The 21,711-nt window shown below is 35.8% G+C and overlaps 1 protein-coding gene and 4 non-coding genes across 7 annotated transcripts in view; all 5 read left to right on the forward strand.

The window, feature by feature from the left end:
- LOC138713342 (BTB/POZ domain-containing protein 2-like) overlaps positions 1-21,711 on the forward strand; it is a 332,232-nt gene that overhangs the window by 141,209 nt on the left and 169,312 nt on the right. For all 3 annotated transcript variants that reach the window (XM_069845364.1, XM_069845371.1, XM_069845365.1), the window contains one exon: positions 9,302-9,404. The gene's annotated coding sequence lies outside the window, so the exon portion shown is untranslated. The remainder of the gene's footprint in view (positions 1-9,301; positions 9,405-21,711) is intronic.
- TRNAG-UCC (transfer RNA glycine (anticodon UCC)) lies at positions 14,835-14,906 on the forward strand. Its single transcript has one exon. It is a non-coding gene; the product is annotated as a tRNA-Gly (tRNA).
- On the forward strand, positions 17,727-17,798 carry TRNAG-UCC (transfer RNA glycine (anticodon UCC)). Its single transcript has one exon. It is a non-coding gene; the product is annotated as a tRNA-Gly (tRNA).
- On the forward strand, positions 18,192-18,263 carry TRNAG-UCC (transfer RNA glycine (anticodon UCC)). Its single transcript has one exon. It is a non-coding gene; the product is annotated as a tRNA-Gly (tRNA).
- On the forward strand, positions 20,360-20,431 carry TRNAG-UCC (transfer RNA glycine (anticodon UCC)). The gene has a single exon. It is a non-coding gene; the product is annotated as a tRNA-Gly (tRNA).

Here is a 21,711-nt window from a genome sequence, read left to right on the forward strand (position 1 = left end):
TGCATCCCAAAACTGACCGCCGCGCTCAACTGATGCATCCCAAAACTGACCGCCGCGCTCAACTGATGCATCCCAAAACTGACTGCCGGGCTCAACTGATGCACCCCAAAACTGACCGCCGCGCTCAACTGATGCATCCCAAAACTGACCGCCGCGCTCAACTGATGCATCTCAAAACTGACCGCCGCGCTCAACTGATGCATCCCAAAACTGACCGCCGCGCTCAAGTGATGCATCCCAAAACTGACCGCCGCGCTCAACTGATGCATCCCAAAACTGACCGCCGGGCTCAACTGATGCATCCCAAAACTGACCTCCGGACTCAACTGATGCATCCCAAAATGACCGCCGCGCTCAACTGATGCATCTCAAAACTGACCGCCGGGCTCAACTGATGCATCCCAAAACTGACCGCCGCGCTCAACTGATGCATCCCAAAACTGACTGCCGGGCTCAACTGATGCATCCCAAAACTGACCGCCGCGCTCAACTGATGCATCCCAAAACTGGCCGCCGCCCTCAATTGATGCATCGCAAAACTGACCGCCGGACTCAACTGATGCATCCCAAAACTGACCGCCGTACTCAACTGATGCATCCCAAAACTGACCGCCGGACTCAACTGATGCATCGCAAAACTGACCGCCGGACTCAACTGATGCATCCCAAAACGGACCGCCGGACTCAACTGATGCATCCCAAAACTGACCGCCGCTCTCAACTGATGCATCGCAAAACTGACCGCCGGACTCAACTGATGCATCCCAAAACTGACCGCCAGAATCAACTGATGCATGCCAAAACTGACCGCCGCGCTCAACTGATGCATCGCAGAACTGATCGCAGGACTCAACTGATGCATCCCAAAACTGACCGCCGGACTCAACTGATGCATCCCAAAGCTGACCGCCGGAGTCAACTGATGCATCCCAAAACTGACGCCGCGCTCAACTGATGCATCCCAAAACTGACCGCCGGACTCAACTGATGCATCCCAAAACTGACGCCTCGCTCAAATGATGCATCCCAAAACTGACCGCCGCGCTCAACTGATGCATCCCAAAACTGACGCCGCGCTCAAATGATGCATCCCAAAACTGACCGCCGGACTCAACTGATGCATCCCAAAACTGACACCGCGCTCAAATGATGCATCCCAAATCTGACCGCCGGACTCAACTGACTCATCCCAAAACTGACGCCGCGCTCAACTGATGCATACCAAAACTGACCGCCGGACTCAACTGATGCATCCCAAAACTGACGCCGCGCTCAACTGATGCATCCCAAAACTGACCGCCGGACTCAACTGATGCATCCCAAAACTGACCGCCGCGCTCAACTGATGCATACCAAAAGTGACCGCCGGACTCAACTGATGCATCCCAAAACTGACCGCCGCGCTCAACTGATGCATACCAAAACTGACCGCCGGACTCAACTGATGCATCCCAAAACTGACCGCCGCGCTCAATTGATGAACTCCGTTTTCGAGATACCGAACATTGAAATAAATCTGGTTTTTATTAAACATTTTGTGCAAGAAGTATTGTAACATTCATACTATTACAATAGGGTTCCCAGACATATTGGAAAAAAATACGAAACACTTAGTCTACCAATTATCACTGAGTATGTTTATTATGCGCACCCATAAAATATGCCAATCTTTCAAAGTTTGTGTGTAGTAAAGCTTATTACACGAACACTTAACTAAGGGTAAGTAAACAAATAGTAAACATAATTGTTAGGGAGCATATTTGCATCAAGTGTAAGCTTCCTTATGTAAGTTGCTTTCAAATTGTTTTTACTGGGTTATTACAGAAATAGCTATAACATACACTAACATACTCACGTGACAATATTCTTATAAATCAATCCGCCTTGGTCTTGCAATACTTCTCTGAAGAATGAATTTTACTTCACAATTGTTTATTTTGAAGTATCATGTCATGAAAAGCAACACAGTCCTCACTGAAGAATTTTACAACAAGCATTAATTTTATTGTTTTTACAGACAATTTATTTTTCACGTCAGTTAATAGAGCGTTCATGCGAGAAAATAATCTTTCGACACACGCATTTGTTTCAGGGATACAAGTAATGAACTCCAGTACTTCCTTCAAATTTGAGAATTCTCCTTCAATACTTTTAAAAAGATCCACCCAGACTTCATCTAAACGTTTAGTGTTGCCATCACTCGCCTTGAGAAATTAATAACTCACAATAATATTGTTTCATAATAGTCCATCTACAGTCACCTGCAATGATGAAGTGCGATGTTTGTAATTTGTAATATGGAATAGACATTGTAACTTTTCCGTTTTTTCTCAGTTTTAAACACTAAAATACGCGACGGAAAGCTGTCCCGAAGACTTTTCTCGGGACAACGGAACGCATCAGCGAAAAACGGGACAATCCCATATTTTACAGGACGTCTGGGAACTCTACATTACAAAAAAAATAGCACAAATAATACTGAAAAGAGACTAACCGATTTTTAATAACAGACCAGTAGTTGATTTAATATTACAAAGGAAAATAAATAAATACATTTTATGCAATAAAAGAACTTTGCTTATAAATAGCAGCAAAATGTAGATATCGCATACTTGATTTTTTCCGAGTTAAATAATCCACCCAACAACAGAATTGTGCAAATATCTCAATTTTTTCAAATTGTCTGTTGGTCTATTATTTCGTAACTCCGCCCAATTATTACTCTTTGTCATTGACAGTTCAAGTAGCTTGCCAAGTATGGCGTTTAATTCGGAGGGTACTTTTTGTAGAGTAGTGAATAACTTTACATGGGCATTTAACGGGATATATCTATAATGATGAAAATGTCCATGACAATTATAGTGCTTTTACATGACAAGAGTAACAGTATTCAATATTACGAAGAAAATGTCCACAAATGATACAATGACGATAAAGATCTAGGAGATAGTGTTTATGTTTGTTGTAGAGTTAGAAGACCCTAGTGTTCCTCCTGCTATTAATATTAATGGAAATTAGCTATATGAATAATGCTGTTAATGATGGTGATTTCGAAAGTAAATAAAGGTTGCATTTCTTGCTTTTTGGTATAGAATACGTTTTTCCTCACACCGAGTAGTATGGGCACCCGTTCCGGGATCCGTGGTAAACACAAAATAGACACAATTTCCAATGCTTGCTGTAACAAAACTATGAGCCACAGACGAATGTTAATGTTATTAGCAGTTAGTCTGTGAACAAAAGTAACTTTTTTGACCATGTACAATGATGCCACCTGTCCTTGTTACGGGTTTATTGGCACCGAAGTTGCGTTTAAAATTAGCCGTGCCGCGCGGCCTCTCTCAGTAATACCTCGCCACCGAGAGCAGCTACAGACCAATGCTATCAGTCGTTAGATTTATACAATATTAAAGTGGTTATTTCGTTCATGTACCAGTGCACCACTGGAGTGTAAGAATCTATCAAGTTTTAACCAATTAAAACCAACTATCAACTGCAATCTTGTCGCACCTGATGCGCATTTGCTTAGTATCTTGTTGCGCCTAGGATGACCAGACGTCCTCTTTTGCCCGGACATGTCCTCCTTTTTAGGCCTTTGTCCGGGGTCCGGGCGGATTTAAAAAAAATCAAGAAATGTCCTCCTTTTCGTAACTTGTATGCCTGATATTTCGTTATCTGATTTGACGCCTTTTTCAAGTAATCGTCGACCTGGTTGGCGAGTTGATATAGCGCTGGCCTTCTATGCCCAAGGTTGCGGGTTCGATCCCGGGCCAGGTCGATGGCATTTAAGTGTGCCTAAATGCGACAGGCTCATGTCAGTAGATTTACTGGCATGTAAAAGATCTCCTGCGGGACAAAATTCCTGCACATGTGGCGAAGCTGATATAACCTCTGCAGTTGCAAGCGTCGTTAAATAAAACATAACATTAAAACATCAAGTAATTTGCTCGTAGGTGGCAGCAGCATCGACGGAATATACTCTTTACCAACGATCATAACTCTCTTTGCTTACAAAGTAATATTAAATTCACATTTTGTGCGGTCTTTTTTTTTATGTATTTTGATAATAATTATATTTCCTTGGCTTTCATATGTAGTTAACTGTAAAATCATTTTATATTATTAAGTTTTATTATAAGTATGCTGTAATGAAATAGATATTGACATAATTTTAAGTGTGATATAGACCTAAGCCTAAATCTAAATAGATACAGTATTTTCTGTCCTCTTCAATAATTATAGTTTCTTTGACTTTATATGTTGCTAACTGTAAAATCATTATCAAGTTTTATCATAATTATTTTGTAATATTAACATACTTTTAAGTTTAGTATAAGCCTAAATCTATACTGTAAATATTTTGTAAGAAAATAGATATTGAGGTAATTATAGTATAATGTAGGCTTAAGCTTAAATCTAAAAACATATTTTCTATTCTCTTTTCTATCGATGTGAATCTGGTCACCCTAGTCGCACCTGATGTTTAGATGTTAAATATTTTCATTGTTTCCGTAACAATACAGTGGGCCGTGATAAATTCTTTTCGATTCCCGGTCGGGTCAAGTTACCTGGTTAAGGTTTTTTCCGGGGTTTTCCCTCAACTCAAGATGAGCAAATGCTGGGTAACTTTCGGTGCTGGACTCCTGACTCATTTCACCGGCATTATCACCTTAATCTCATTCAGACGCTAAATAACCTAAGCTGTTGATAAAGCGTCGTAAAATAACTTACTAAAATAAAATAAATAAATATAATTATTGTAATATTTTGGCTTAGATGCATTATAGGTATCGCCAGTCTATTTAATAATATCGATTCATATTCTTATCTCTGCCGGTCCGGATGGCTCAAGTGGTAGGGGCACGGCATGTCCCTATCGCTTGGTCCGAAGGGTTGTGGGTTCGAGTCCCGCCTCGGGCATGGTTGTTGTGTTTAGTGTAAGTAAAACAAAGGAAACAAATGAAAACGAAAACAGAAAACAAAGATAACTTTAGTAAACGGCCTCTGGCCAGTCTAAATAAAAAAAAAATCTGGAAATAGTGTACTATCGATTTTTATTTTAATATAGCCAACTTATTAAAATTACTTATTTATTATTCATTACAGTTTTTTACGCAAATATTTTCCCTTGGACGTTTAGAATTAAATTTTAATTCTTGTTTATATTATATTTCAATGATAAGTATTGCCTTAGCCTATTCTAACTTGTTTAGTTAGCTTTCATTATGTAAATTAAGAAACTTTGCATTGTAAATAATATTTCATTACGAAACATTTTAAATAAAAATCGTCTCTAGACCAAAATAAATAACTTGTTTATCTTGTTTTTATTATGTTTACCTATTAACTGTTGAAAATAAATAATAATGCATTTTTATATTTAATTTATGCTGAACATGGTTCCGATGATAACGGTTTACAGCAGCATACATTTTAGTGGTTGGATGGAATCAAAGGGCCTCAAAACGTTTTATTTTCTAGCTTATTTATTTTTTTCACATAGTTAGCGAGAGGTCTACAATTCCAAAAATAGTTTGCTAATCATACAAGTGGAACGAATTGGGACGAAGCCCCCAATTAATACTTTTATTTTTCTATCGCGTTTTCACACAATTTGCTAGAGGCTTACAATTCCAAAAATTGTTTCCTAATAAAACAAATAGATGCTTACAATTCCAAAAATACTTTCCTAACCATACAAATAGAAGGTTGGGAGGAAGTTCCCTCCCCCCTCACCATTTTGGATGTTGAAATCACATAAAAACTAATAAAACATATCTTTATTTGAGCACACGAAAATTAAAAAAATTCGAGTAATTACTCCATAATTACCATTCTTTGCCTTGCAATTTAACCCAGTAGGAAGTTTTTTTCTCAATTTCACTTCGATATTTACAATTTACGTTTGTAGCGTTTGAAATACCCGCCATGGTGACATGCAAACGAACTTTGTTTCTCACTTGTCAGTATTATTCAAACAATAGGTATCGATAGTTGATATCGATAGTTTCATTTATCGAACTGCTACCTACTTCCGTTGACCTTTTTTTTTTTTGGGAGATTATAACTGACGATACCTATAATGCATATGTTCCATTATTTTTATTAATAAGAAATAACTTTTATATTTCTTATTCGCGGAATTATTATTATTATTATTATTATTATTATTATTATTATTATTATTATTATTATTGCGAATAACGCAAGTTCTCAACTCTCTGGATAATTTCTCGTCTTGCGCTGTCGCGAATTATCGACAACTCTTATGATCACGTACGAGACACTTTGAATGGACCGCAGTGAAAAATTTGTTGTGAGCAGGGACTAATTTCGGAATGTGAAAAGAAAAAATATATTGCATGCCCTTTATTAACCACTTCTCTTAAAGACCCATACTCTCCATTTGTAAACCAAAACAAAAATAAAACAGTCAGACCAACACAAGTGTAGTTTCATTCCTGAAACTGAGTGTCGGTATATCTCTGACATAGCGAGAGTTTTAAAAATTGTGCAAGTATTTAATTTTTAAGATCCGATTTTTTTGTAGTTAAATAAGTTTTATTCTTGCTTGTATATTTATGAATTAAATAAAGGAAATTCATTCAAAGAACACAAATAACTAATAATAATTATTATTTATTTATTATTTATTGATATTTATGTGCTGGACAATAGCCATTGGCCAATAAAAGTCCAGCACAGTGATACAATTAATACATTAAAATGAATAACTATGGTACAAATAAAATACTTGAGTTAACAACAAAATAAATAACATAGATTACAATAATTAATTAACAAGAATTAATACTATAGAATATTAGGGAAAGGAGTTGATTCTTATTACCAATTTGTGTATAAGGATTATGCAAATAAAATTAGCAAAGACATTGTCATATTCTAATACTTCTATACATTGAATGGATCGAAATCGCCTACATGTAAGTTAGCATGTTTAATACATCTGGAGACCGGCGAAGATGATTTAAAATTTCTAATATAGAATAGTATAATAATAATAATAATAATAATAATAATAATAATAATAATAATAATAATAATAATAAATTTATTGCTAGAACAAAGCTACGTATTTATTTTTTATTGAAAAAAATCACTCTAGCACCGCCAGAAAGAGTACATAAGTTACATGTGCTCAAGGTGCATTCCAAAAAATTTTAAGATAAGTAACAATAGTTATTAGAGGAGAAAAATTCGCTCCGGCGCCGGAGATCGATCCCGGGTCCTTGGTTCTACGTACCAAGTGCTCTAACCACTGAGCTACGCCGAAGTCCAATCTACAGCACCGGATCGAATCCCTCTCCTCTAGTATTGTAACTATTGTTACCATAACAGATATATTCTGTAGGACCAAAAATTAATCTGTACTTAGATTCTTCGCCTAACAGTGCATAATACTGTGGAATTCCGGCCACCAAGTCACTCAATTGAGTGCGCTCCTTGTATAATGGCAGTTGACTTAATATATTCGATCAGGTGCTGTGGATTGAACTTCGGCGTAGCTCAGTGGTGCGTAAAACCAAAGATCTCGGCGCCGGAACGAATTTTTCTCCTCTAATAATTATTGTAACCATAACAGATATATCGTATTCTGTAGAACCAAAAATTAATCTTTAAGTAGATTTAAGATAAGTATTTTATTAATCAGCAGGATAAGAAGAAAAAAGAAAATTTGCTCCTAAACAATAATTTTCATTTTTTTTAAATAGTAAGGAGCATTAGATCTAGTCTGCTGTCAAAAAATCTGAAAGCTAGAATTTATAAAACAGTTATATTACCGGTTGTTCTTATGGTTGTGAAACTTGGACTCTTACTTTGAGGGAGAAACAGAGATTAAGGGTATTTGAGAATGAGGTTCTTAGGAAAATGTTTGGGGCTAAGAGGGATAAAGTTACAGGAGAATGGAGAAAGTTACACAACGCAGAACTTCACGCATTGTATTCTTCACCTGACATAATTAGGAACGTTAAATCCAGACGTTTGAGATGGGCAGGGCATGTAGCGCATATGGGCGAATCCAGAAATGCATATAGAGTGTTAGTTGGGAGGCCGGAGGGAAAAAGACCTTTGGGGAGGCCGAGACGTAGATGGGAAGATAATATTTATTATTATTATTATTATTATTATTATTATTATTATTATTATTATTAATTGAGGGAGATGGGATATGATGATAGAGAGTGGATTAATCTTGCACAGGATAGGGACCGATGGTGGGCTTATGTGAGGACGGCAATGAACCTTCGGGTTCCTTAAAAGCCATTTGTAAGTAATTAAGACTAGATGACAAAAGCTTCTCAACCGAATAATAACAGGCATTTCCCATATTTATTCTGCGTTTAATTTCCTCCCGAGTGTCATTTATATTTGTTACTGTTGTTCCAAGATATTTGAATTTTTCCTCCTCTTCGAAGGATAAATCTCCAATTTTTATGTTTCCATTTCATACAATGTTCTGGTCACGAGACATATACTTCATCTTTTCGGGATTTACTTCCAAACCTATCGCTTTACTTGCTTCAAGTAAAATTTCGGTATTTTCCCTAATCGTTTGTGGATTTTCTCCTAACATATTCACGTCATCCGCATAGACAAGAAGCAGATGTGACCCGTTCAATTCCAGACTCTGTCTGTTATCCTGAACTTTCCTAATGGTATATTCTAGAGCGAAGTTAAAAATTAAGGTGATGGTGCATCTCTTGCTTTAGCCCGCAGTGAATTGGAAAAGCATCAGAAACTGGCCTATACGGACTCTGCTGTAAGTTTCACTGAGACAGTTTAATTAATCAAACTAGTTACTAAGTAAAATATAAATCTCGCTTTTAGAAATGTATTACGAAAATAATCACATCGCCTCTCAGAATTTATTATACAATGTGTATGAATTGAAGGGTTCAGAACCATAGTGGGCCAAGCGCCATATATATAAATGACGTAGAAAACAAGGGTTAAAATTAAGTTATTACCATAACTCAATGGAAACATATAGCAAGTAATATAAAGTATGCACATTAAAACTAAATGATATGTCAATCTTCATTAAACTATGGTATTCACTTAATCTTAACCGCTACTTTCTCCGTTTTTAATAAATGGCACTTGGCCCATTATGGCTCTGAACTCTTCAATTACTCATATTACTTTACATGAATTTCCTACAGCCTGTTTCCACAGGAATCCATTTCTGAGAATCAGGGCGTGCCAGATTAACAGGAAAAATAGGAAGTGTATAATATTTCCGTCGTTTATTCAAACAAAATATTCTCTGTCGTTGCAGTTCCAAACTACGTGAGAATTCAGAGAAGTGAAGTGAGGTGGACGGACACACTGAAGGACGTTTGCTAATTGAAGTCTCCGTTAGAGATGTCAGCATTTGATACGTAAGTACGAGATTTATTTTTAACTGTTTAAAGTATAAATTGCACAGGGACAGGAAACTATTGCTCTTCTGGGCGATACGTTGTAACTAGAGACCGGCACAACATGAACATTTTGTCAAAATATGAAGTAAATATTTCATTGTTAAAATATCTTGGTTCCTAAACAATCTGGAGCAGATTTATATTATTATTTAGCCTACAAAATAAGCCTTTAGAAATCAGTAGTTTTGTCTATTTTAATATGCTACGAAATAACATACAATAAATCTGCATATTAAACAGTTTTTCAGCATCATAAAACCGTGTTACCTGTTTGGAAGAATTAGGCAATTCAATTTCTTATATTGAAGAGGAAAGAATTCTTCTTGCATTGGCTATTCTCATCACTGGTTACAATACAACAAAAGTAACTTTTCTATACGTTCTGGCAAAATATTGCACTTTCTGTCAGTTAATATTGTTTTGTACCATGAAAAAGATAGCTTCACATCACATGATATAATGGGAGCATATTTATATCGTGCTACACTTGGTAATTTAATATTGGCTAGTATTTCACTGCTCTTACCTTCAAGCACATTATTAACTTGATAGAGTAGAATAGGTTTTCAAGTTTTTCCTAGAAAACATCTCTATTCTGTCCTTACAATGATACCTGAAAAACCCGGTTCAGTGGTGGTTATAGGACTATTAACGGAGTGGAAAAAAATCGTACATAATATGGAAGGTTTTTATGAAATATGTAGATTTTACCAAAACATTACGAAATACGAAAAAACAAAGTCACTGGCTTTCTACGTGGCCTAGAATATGACATTTTTTTTATTTTGCCTGTCACTAGTCATAAATTTCCCCTTCAACCATAACCTCTTACTTCTTTAGAGCAAAGTGAAACATGTCAACATTACGTTCTAATTCACGTTACGTTAGGCTGACCAGACGTCCCCGATTTCCGGGGACAGTCCCCAGTTTTGAATTGCTGTCCCTGGGGAGGAAATGTCCTCATTCTTGTCCCCGAAAATTAATTTCGTCCCCAGAAGTTTTGATTTTGTTTCAATAACATTTTACGCTTGAATATTTAAGTATCGTGATGAAACTGCTGCGATTCATGCACATTTCTGAACGGTTCTCAATATGAGACAGACGAACCAGCGAGCACAGTATGAGATATTCTGCACACTCTGAGAAGAACATAGCATCTTTGTCTTCATTCGCGTTGCGCGGAAGTGTTAGAACTGCTGCAGTGTCCATTTTTAAGTAGTTAAAAAAAATAGGAATTTTGTGACAAATCAACAGCTGAAAAGTGGTCTGGTGTTTTTCAACATTTCAAAAAAAAATAAAATAAAATAATAATAATAATAATAATAATAATAATAATAATAATAATAATAATAATAATAATAATTCCATTTGAAAATCTTCTGAATAGTGTGATTAATCATGTGTCTTTCAGTCAGTAATTCATAATTTGAAAGACTTTTTTTCTGCACAGTGAACTCAGTCTAGACTGATGAAAAGTCAAGAATAAAAATTGAAACGGTTAAAGCTTTGTTACAAGTGAAAACAAATTTTCATTTCTTATGTGAAGAACTTAGTGTGAAACTGTATGGGAATGAACAGATCCTTAAAAAGGTACATTCTTCAGACAAGTACTTGTAAAATGTATGTTAGAGATCAGTGTGTACAATATTATGTGAAAGATTTCCATGCATGCTTCAGTACTGAATTTGAATTCTTGCTGGCTATAATAATATATAGGAGTTACAGTACGTGTGTTTATGTATCTAATTAAAAAAGTTAAGATACTCTACAAACTTAGTGCGCGAAGTTCTATTATTGTATCTACTATTACGTGTATTTTGTGCAACATTTCAACGGAGAGTGACTAGCTAAGCGTTTGTGGTTTTTCTTGAAATTGCGGATGTCCCCTGCTGGACCATAAAAAAATCTGGTCAGCCTACGTGTTCTTCCCTACTCTACTCTCTTTGAGTTCTTTCTCCATATCTTTAGTTCACTATTACCTCTTCTCTTTCTTCATTTATTCTTTGTTTCTCCATGTCTTCATTTCACTTTCTTTTAATATTTGGTAGTTCCTTTCTTACTCCATTTCTTGTTTTCTGTACTTTTTTCTTTTTTAATTTCCTCTTTCTTGCTCCATTTCTTGATTTCTTTAGTTCTTCTTTTCTTTTTAGTATGTCCTTGTGTCTTATTTTTTTCTAGATTCCTTGAGTGTTGTATATATTTTTTCTCTTTTAATTTGTCCTTTTTTTCTATGTATTCTTTTCTTTTCTGGTGTTTCCTTTCCTTCTGCATTTCTTGACTGCTGTATTTATTCTTTCTTCTTTTCATTTTTTCTTTTTTTTCTCAATTTCTCTATTTCTTCTTTTTTCGACGCTTTATTTCTGTCTCCAATTGCTTTTCTTTTCCTTTTTTCATTTTTCCATTTCTTGATTTCACTATTTATCTTTTTTTCATTTCTCCTATTGTGCTGCATTCCTAGAGTTCTCTATTTCTTTCCTTTTTTATATTTTCTTTGTTTCTCCATTTCTTCATTGCTCTATTTCTTGTTTTATGTTTTCAGTTTTGCTTTCTTTCTACATTTCCTGGTTTCTATATTTCTTTTTTTGTTTTCTTTTCACTTTTCTTTTCTTTCTCCATTTCTTAATTTTTCTGTGTATGAAGTGGTTTGAAAGAAAGTATTTCGCACGAATCTGTACAGATTAGAGGAACTCCATGATATTGAGCATGAAATAATAAGAATTTCAGTTGATAAGTTTAGGGAACGAGTGACAACATATTCTCTCGGTATCAAGCTTGTATACGAGTGGAAGGACGACACTTTCAACATCTAATGTAAGGCAGGTTTCATAATCCATTTCTGCTTCCGCCGTTGTAGGCAGCATTTTACCGGCTGATGCTCGACTTGTCGCCCGGGAGCCAGATCCCGTGCTATGGCAGCCATATATAAGGTTATTCAAAAGTAAGTTTCCATTTTGAAATGGTAATACGTTTGTCAAATTTTTTGATTCCACAAAAATAAAAACACCAAAAGAAATGGGATTTTATTAAAACACGAAAAAATTAAATATGGCCATCACCGTGTTGTTCAATAAGAAATAATCTTTCTTCTATGCTGTAAACGGCATTAGTAAGCACATTCCTAGGGATGTTTTCAATGACATCCGATATTGACTGTTTCAGTTCCTCACGTGTAGTAGATCTACTAAAATACCTTTTCTTTTAGATAACCCCATAACCAGTAGTCAGCTGGATTTATGTCTGGTGACCTAGAAGACCAACTGTTAGGAAAATACTTACTAATTACACGATCACCAAATGTGTTGCGCAATAATGTTTCTACATTACTGTGTATGTGAAGTGGAGCGCCGTCTTGCATGAAAACAATGTTTTCGATTTCATGATTCTGTAACGCTGGTATTGCAAAGTCTTACAACGTTTAAAAATATCGCTGCCCTGTTACCGTCACTGTTTTTGTTTATCCATTTTCAATTTATTCATAGAAATGCGGTCCTATTATGAAATGTGACATAAAACCACGCCAGACAATAACCTTGATATCATGTAATCCTTGCTGTATTATTATGTTCGGATTATCTTCTGCCCATATCTTGCAATTATGAGTGTTAATACCTCCGTTCAATTCGACCTGTGCCTCATCTGTCCATTTCTCAATCCAGGTAACGTCCGATATCTTCTGAATACATATACATATTGTCTATTGCATACGTAAGAGCACTGAAGGAGGCCAATTCGAACTCGTAAAGATAAAACCATTATAAAAATTATTAACATTACTCTCCTACAATTGCCGTCTGTATTCTGAACAACAATTATTGTTTATACAAGTGTAACACAGTTACCACACAGTTCTTTTGAACATTAGGTCGCATAGTCTCATAGCGCACACGGTTCTTTTGAACATTACGGTCGCTTAGTCTCATAGCGCACACGGTTCTTTTGAACATTACGGTCGCTTAGTCTCATAGCGCACACGGTTCTTTTGAACATTACGGTCGCTTAGTCTCATAGCGCACACGGTTCTTTTGAACATTACGGTCGCATAGTCTCATAGCGCACACGATTCTTTTGAACATTACGGTCGCTTAGTCTCATAGCGCACACGGTTCTTTTGAACATTACGGTCGCTTTGTCTCATAGCGCACACGGTTCTTTTGAACATTACTGTCGCATAGTCTCATAGCGCACACGGTTCTTTTGAACATTACGGTCGCATAGTCTCATAGCGCACACGATTCTTTTGGCCATTATGGTCGCATAGTCTCATAGCGCACACTGTTCTTTTGAACATTACGGTCGCATAGTCTCATAGCGCACACGGTTCTTTTGAACATTACGGTCGCATAGTCACATAGCGCACACGGTTCTTTTGAACATTACGGTTACATAGAGCGTAAAGTTATTTTAAACCAGGTATGCCCAGCCGGGGAAACTCTATCCTTCGAACGCGGTGTGCCAGTGACGTAGAATATCTTTTATGCGTGTGCCTGCATGGTATTGTGAGATTCTACGTCACTATTGCACCTCGTTTGAAGGATATAAGCCCTCTTGTTTGAAGACTAGATCTGCCCCGGCTAGGTATGCTTGTTTTAAACATTGAGTCGCATAGTCACTGCGCTCCACCAAATAGTATAATGTTCGTACTCTTAGATCCAACAATCCAGCAGCGTATTTAGGGTACGTACAAGACGGAGCCTGGTTGGTTACAATCGTATAGTGAACACATAGTGCTGTGAGCGTTGACCCGAAAATTTGTGATGTAAGGACATCACTGAAGACTAAAACACCGATTGAGAACATAATAGAGACAGGACTATGGCGTGCGCAAGGGTTGTAGAGAAGGCGGTGACTTTCACTTGTTCGTTGGGAGATGGTCTTCTTCTGGAATAGACGTTAGGGTAAAAAGTGGAGCAAAGTCGTACTTAAGGATAGCAGAGGTGCTTTAACGGCTTGCAGAACTCGAAGAAGGTGGAGTTTATTACAATAGTACCGGTAGTATTACTATCATATACCATATTATCTAAAACAATCTCATAAACTCATAAAAAGAAAACTTATCTAATGAAAAATAAACCAGCATTTTATGTAATTATTGTAGAAAGTGTCTACGTTACTGATACACTTTATAACTCCATCCTGCTCCCCTAGTTCGAGCAAAGCTTCTTACCGGTTTACCAAACAGGAGAGCCGTTCTTTTGTGCTGCGCGGTGTAAATCCCAAGAGCTGCATCTTGTCGGCAGGCATCCTCTTCATTCCACACGAACGACTCCGTTCTTGTGAAATCCTTTGTTACGTCACGCTCGCGCATAGAGATCGTGAAAAGTAAACCGGTCTAGAGTGATGTTCAATGTTTCCTACTTGTTTGCTTATCTGAGAAGTTTGCTTTGTCGTGCGATGGTGGTGTAATGGTGAGCATAGTTGCCTTCCAAGCAGTTGATCCGGGTTCGATTCCCGGCCATCGCACTTTTTTAAATTGTAATTGTTGTCTTTAATTTGAAAGTAGAATAGAATGTATGATAGGTTTTGATTGAAACTATTAATTTTTGTTATTAATTGATTACTATTAATTACATGGGCAAAGAAATTAACTTACATCTCTTCATCGAGGAGACTAGTAGACTATGCGCCATAAGAAGAAAGGACGGAAAAATAAAATATAAAAGGAATTATGATTAGAAAGTAAGTAAATGAGAGCACAGAAAAAGAGAGAATAAAGAAGGACAAAGGGCTGAGAGAAACGACACAGGAAAAGAAACACGAAAAGAAATTACAGAAAAAGAAAGAACAGATAAAAAAAACAAGTAGAACGGATGAAAATATACGACAGAGGAAAAGTCTGGGTTGCAAGGCGTTCTGGATTGAATTATGTTTGTTCCGGAATGTAAAAAAAAAAAAATAAAAATAGAAAAATAAAATTTTTGCTCATTATTATACAGTTATTTTTTTAATTTCTTATTAATTTTTGAGTTGGTGCTTAGGGGAGGGGGAAGTGTTAAAAGAGTGACTAAAGACATAGACTCCATTAAGTAAGTGTTCAAACAATAAATTGTAAGTATCAAAATAATCGGAGGGAAAATGTATGAACGAATAAGTGAATTAGTGTCCAGAGAAAAATAGATGATAAAGGAGGTGACAGGAGGAAATTTGGAAGTATTTAATAGGAATTGGTATGAAATGTTACTAATATAGAAAGTATTTACTAAGTTTAGCGTATAATCAGAGAAATTGAAATGATAGGAAGAGAAGAAGTATTTCAATATAAGTTTACAAATAAAGGTTGAATTGAGCATTGACTTACAAAAATAGTGTCTAACGAAAAATTTATCGACGGTGAAAGTGAACAAATAGACATGTGATTCAGTGACTAGTGAAAAAATAGGGGATAAGAGTGATGACAGAAGTGAGGAGAGGTAGAAGTGATTGTAAATTAGAGATGAAAGTGAATTATTATATATGATTAACTAGTGTTAGTAAAAGTTAGTGTACAAATTAGGGAAATTTTAGACGATAGGAAGTACTTAAATATAGGTAAACAATAAAAATGGTGAGGTGATCATTAGTTAGAACTGAAAGTTTTCAAGGTGAGAGGTTAGAGAGCAATTTAAGGGTATATTATAGTAATAGGGGTAGAAAGGCAAAATAAGATAACTGCACACGTCAATGAAAGTTTGTATGTGTTATTGTGATTAGAAGGTAATGGGGAGCCCGAATACAGAGACGTAGTGGCGACCCATTACTAAATAAGAGCTGTAGAAATAAATATATCATATATCGTATCATATCATATATCGTATCATATCATATATCGTATCGTATCATATACCGTATCGTATCGTATCATATATCATATCATATCATATCATATCATATCATATCATATCATATCATATATCATATCATATCATATCGTATATCATATCATATAGGGATCATATCATATATCATATATCTCATATCATATATCATATCTGTAGTGCTCGGGAAAAGTGACACAAGTCAGTTTCCACAAACCTTTTTTGATAATTTATTGACAACTTACGGAACATCTGTTCGCTTGGAAAAAATACATAGGGATTCCTCCCATTACAATAATTCATACAGAAAAAAATCAAACCGACATAAATCAGTGTAAGTTGTCAATAAATTACCAAAAAATGTTTGTGAAAATTGACTTATGTCACTTTTCCCAAGCACTGCAGATATCATATCATATTAATTTTTCAAGATCCTGTCCAATCTATGTTCACCGTCGTCGTTAATGCCATCTGGTACCGCCTGTCGGGTTGTATTGAAATAAAAAGAATGATATTAAGTATGTATTAGGTATTGTACAGCATCTTTATTTTTTACTCCGTTTAGAATTTTATTTATTTTTCATAGGATTTAAACCTGTATCATACATTTTTTCTGTATAGGTCAGAGTGTAATGCGACATTATTATTCCAGACTTTATCAATAATTCAAAGAAAATTTCATAATCTGACAAAAATTTAACAAAATTAAAAGTTTCTGGCAATCCTGAAAGAGCAGAAAAAGGAAGCATAGAAGAAAAGACGGACTATCCAAGATGGAGTCGCTGTTTTCCCGATCAATAAGTTGGATGACGTAAGAGACTTATATGACGTCACGTATATGTACACATAATATTGCAAGTACGAAAAATTGTTTTCATAAAATTTTGACAATTTAACTTACCTCACCTCCTATGAACAAGTGTTTAGATCTCAGAAAGTATGTGTTGTAGGACCCATGTTTATTAGATATTATTTTCTTGTTTTGATGAAAATAAATATTGGATACTTTTCTTAACACCCGTATAGGCCTATTTGAGGTTTAGAGGACATAAGCCCCTGAAATTGGGTAAATTTATATATTATGTTTCATAAAATTTATTACGAAAATGACTACATTTAATTCAACAAGGTTGCTTATTGGTTACAAATATGTTCATTGACGTTACGGCCTTTCCATATGTCTTCCATCGTATCTTATTGTTGATAAGCAACTGACGTCAGACGTTAAAATTTTCGTAATGTTAAAATCATTTAATACCGAGAATAAACGTTTCGCGTTGAAAATAAAATAAATAGTAAGAACTATGAACTTAACGGTAACTTTCCGACAACTTGATTCCTGAAAACAGCCTTTTGAAGTAGTTCAATGCAAATCATCTGTAATGTCGACGAGTCTAAATAATCGATTCGCTGTACTCCATTTTGCTTATTCTGCTGAAGGCATACGGACTTTGACAAGATCTTCAGTTTTAAATATCTGCTTAGCCATGCGATGGTGGTGTAATGGTGAGCATAGTTGCCTTCCAAGCAGTTGATCCGGGTTCGATTCCCGGCCATCGCACTTTTTTTTTATTTGGCCACCACAAGTACCATTCCAGTCAATGACGGAGCTCGAACCCCATTCCGCAGAATGATAAGTACTGAGTTACCCGAGTGGCAGATATGATGGCTAATGTAGACACAGTCCATAACTTGTTTCTGTATCATAATATGTTTGCTGCGCGTAAAATTATTTACTTGTGTGCTTTTTGTCAGAAAACGTAGAATCCTAACACTGATTTCCAGGATTTGGTTCATAAAAACACGTAATAGAAAAGTAATGAGATGTAAACTATTTGTGATGTTGCCGACTCGTTGCACTTCATTTCAATCTGTTGAACGGGTAACAATGCCGACGTAAGTCATGTGTATTGACGATATCTTATGTTAAGAAATAACGAGTTCTATGTTCTGTGCGATGGTGGTGTAATGGTGAGCATAGTTGCCTTCCAAGCAGTTGATCCGGGTTCGATTCCCGGCCATCGCACTTTTTTAATCAAATGGTAAGAGCATGTTATAACTAAATTTCTAGATTTGAATTTCAAGTATGTGATACTCGTATTAATACATTTCGACCATTATTTGAGTGCGCGTAGTTGGCATGCGAGTTAATCTTGTGACATCCAATTCTGTATTTACGAATCTATGACAGGTTAAGTTAGTTTAGGCTTTTGTTTTTTGTTACGTCTTGCATGTACGAATCTGTGCAGGTTTCTTAAGCGCTGGGGAAAGGCTGGTGATTTTTTGCTCTGTTAGGAAGAGGAGCACGTTCTCATGTTGTACTGCATTGGGTCACAATAAACACATGGGCTTATCCAACAATTTGCATATCTGAGTGGTTAATCGCCTCCAAAACCTCTGAGGTTAGAAGAGAAATTTGTCCTGGAGGATATGTTTCTATGACTGCATTAGCTACAGCTCTTGCATTTTGTCAAGACACTCGCGATGTTCAGTACGGGAACAACGTTTCTGTTGAGGGAGTAGGGATAGAAGGGAAGATCGGACGTGTGTCTACAGAGTTGAAGGCAAAGACAAACCCATTCCCCTATAATTCGTAAGTAGACTCATCTGATCTCGTGCGCAGCTCTGTAGGAAGAGTGGGGGAGTGTCTGGATATAATGCATGCGCTGTACATAACGGCCTCTGAATCAGTAGTATCGTCAATTGATACTAAATTTTTTCACCGTTCACACATTCACGTATTTGATTTAATGTGTCTTTATAACTTTTAATTAAGTAGTAGTTTTTACGCAATACTGATTCGTCTGGAATATCATGATCAATGAAATCGTGTAATTTAGAATTGCATAGTTTGCCTAGCGGAATATTCGCACTTACAAACTAGATCCGTAAGGAAAATACTGACTTAGAAAAAACAGTTGACTGGCACAACTATAAAAAATACGTAAAAATGAACATTTAAGTACACGAAAACTTAAAAATGACCTATAAAAATTTGTGAAGTGAATAAAATAATCTAAAACTACATCTATATGTTAAAAAGTTACTTAAATCTCGAAAACATGGAAAAAAATACATTTTGATGACGTATGAAAACCCCATAGATCTAACATATTTCTTGAAGAATGTGCTTAATTGGCACTATGCATCGTCTCCGACTACTCAGAAAAAAAAAATAACTTTTCATGAAAATCCGAGTCTTTGTAATAAGGTAATGTAATGGCGGATTTTCACTTACGAAATCACCAGAACTAACTGTGCGCTAGTTTCACCGAGAAATAAACATTTTGGAAGAAGTAGACGAAACCCAGAAGAAATCCGATGTAACGAAGTCCACGAGTGCATCTACACTTTCAACACTGATTATTACATTGCATGACTTGAATGTTTTGTTGTAATTTGTTCAGTTTAACGAAATTTCAACAAAACAAAAGTATTTTCACTGCCACAGAATTTCGTTCATCGACATTGGACTGTCGACTCCTTTTCAAAACAAAAAGTTACATTTGTTCGGATCAAATTTTTGCACATTTTAAGACCGAAACTAACATTCTTTCAATCATTTATTATCACAATACACTGCTCTCTTAAATTGACTGACCATATTGGAAATTAAATCAATGATTTTCCCAAAACACGCTCTGAAATGTTTTATATAAAACAATTTTCATCTCGAAAAAGGAAACAAAAACGAGCAAAATTGTATTAAACTTTTTTGTTTGAAATATCTGAAACAATTAAACCCCTGAAATTAATGACATACGGTTCATTCTTTATAATACAGTTATTAACAAATAAACATCATAGATTTTAAAGTGGTATGCGGTTTTCGGAGTTCGTACTAATTTTCAAAATATATCATAAATCATAAACTTACTGTGTAAACAGTAAAACTCAATTCAATAATAATTTTCTTGGCGACCATAAATTAAATGTAGGAACTTAACAGTACTTGCAGAGAATTTATTTGGCAAAAACAATCAATGGGGAAAAAATGTAAAATAATTATCTGCGTTATTGGCGACTCTAGTTAATAATGTATTCGCGTTAAAATCTATTGTTATCTCTTTAACAGGTAACACTGCTGATTTAAGACCTCTTTTAAACAATTAGTGTAGTTGTGCGATGGTGGTGTAATGGTGAGCATAGTTGCCTTCCAAGCAGTTCATCCGGGTTCGATTCCCGGCCATCGCACTTGTTTTAATAAAATTCTACTTATATTTTTAAACATTAAATTTCTGAACTGGTGTTTAAAAAATATGAAGCGAATGTTACTATTTATAACAGCCCATTGTCTATATATTGTTGCAGTTTCAAATTCGATTATTGGCGCAGTCATAGACTTGGGGCTGGACTATCTGAGCTGAAAAAAAAACTTTATTGAGTGCTGATTCTCGTCTGTATTGTTTCAGAATAGGCCATTGTACGACCACACTGCATCTAGTAATAAAACGTTTCCAGAATTATCGACGTTTGTTATGTCGATAAAAACTAGTTTCCAATCTTTTAAATTCACATCATAGTATTTACAGTAAAGTTTGTGTTTGCCCAGTCTCTGGTTGTCATGTCGTCCGTTATGTAGAACTCACTCCAGATGGCGTTCTTTTTTCCTCTGAGTACTTCAAGGGCTTTCTCGTATGCTGGGGTGTTCGGCATGCAGAGTTGCGTTCTAATATCATCGATGAAGAAGCTTTCTTTCATTACTTCATATGTTAGTCTCGAGTGTGTTATTCTTCCTACTCCTAGTGCTCTTTTCATGAAGGATGGTTTGACTCGTTCAATTTTTCCCATGTCGCTGATTGTTAAGTTTCCCCATATGATATTTAGTCCGTAGGTTGCCTATTGTTGCTATAGCTGGCCTAAATAAGGCCATTGCCGTTTTTGTTTATAGTTGTTGCAGATTCTTGATATTGTACATCAATTTTATCGAAGCCGAGAAAATTGCAGGTAAATAAAGATAAAACAGAGAAGTAGAGAGAGGAAGGTCGAAGGATATTGTGTAAAATACGATAAAATAAAACACCTAAGGCAATTGCGGAAAAATTAAAGTCCTACAGAAATAAATAAAGGTTTTCTTCATTTACATTTCGCGCTTTTCCTTTAAACATCAATTACAAACTCTCTGTTGTTTAAAACTCACTAGGTTGACACAGACGACAAGCCATTCTGCGATTTTTGCTTTCGATAAGGATTTCTCAGAGTTTCTTCTCTGTCAACGTGGATATTGATGTGATTAGTCTATTGCAGAGAAGTAATCGGAAAAACTTGGTAGAGACATTTAATGAAAAGATTACAACGTAACCAGTAAAGAGTAAATAGCGTGCTGCCAAAGGATCTGTCTTTGATTTATAGAAAAAATGTGAACTCGTAATAAGTAAATAATAGCCGTTGGGTTGAAGCAACTGATATACATCGGTGTTGCCGTGAACGTTTCACTTGAGAGAATGACTGTAGATCAGCTACGTCAGGTGTTC

Source organism: Periplaneta americana, chromosome 14, assembly GCF_040183065.1.
Source record: "Periplaneta americana isolate PAMFEO1 chromosome 14, P.americana_PAMFEO1_priV1, whole genome shotgun sequence".
Lineage (NCBI taxonomy): Eukaryota > Metazoa > Arthropoda > Insecta > Blattodea > Blattidae > Periplaneta > Periplaneta americana.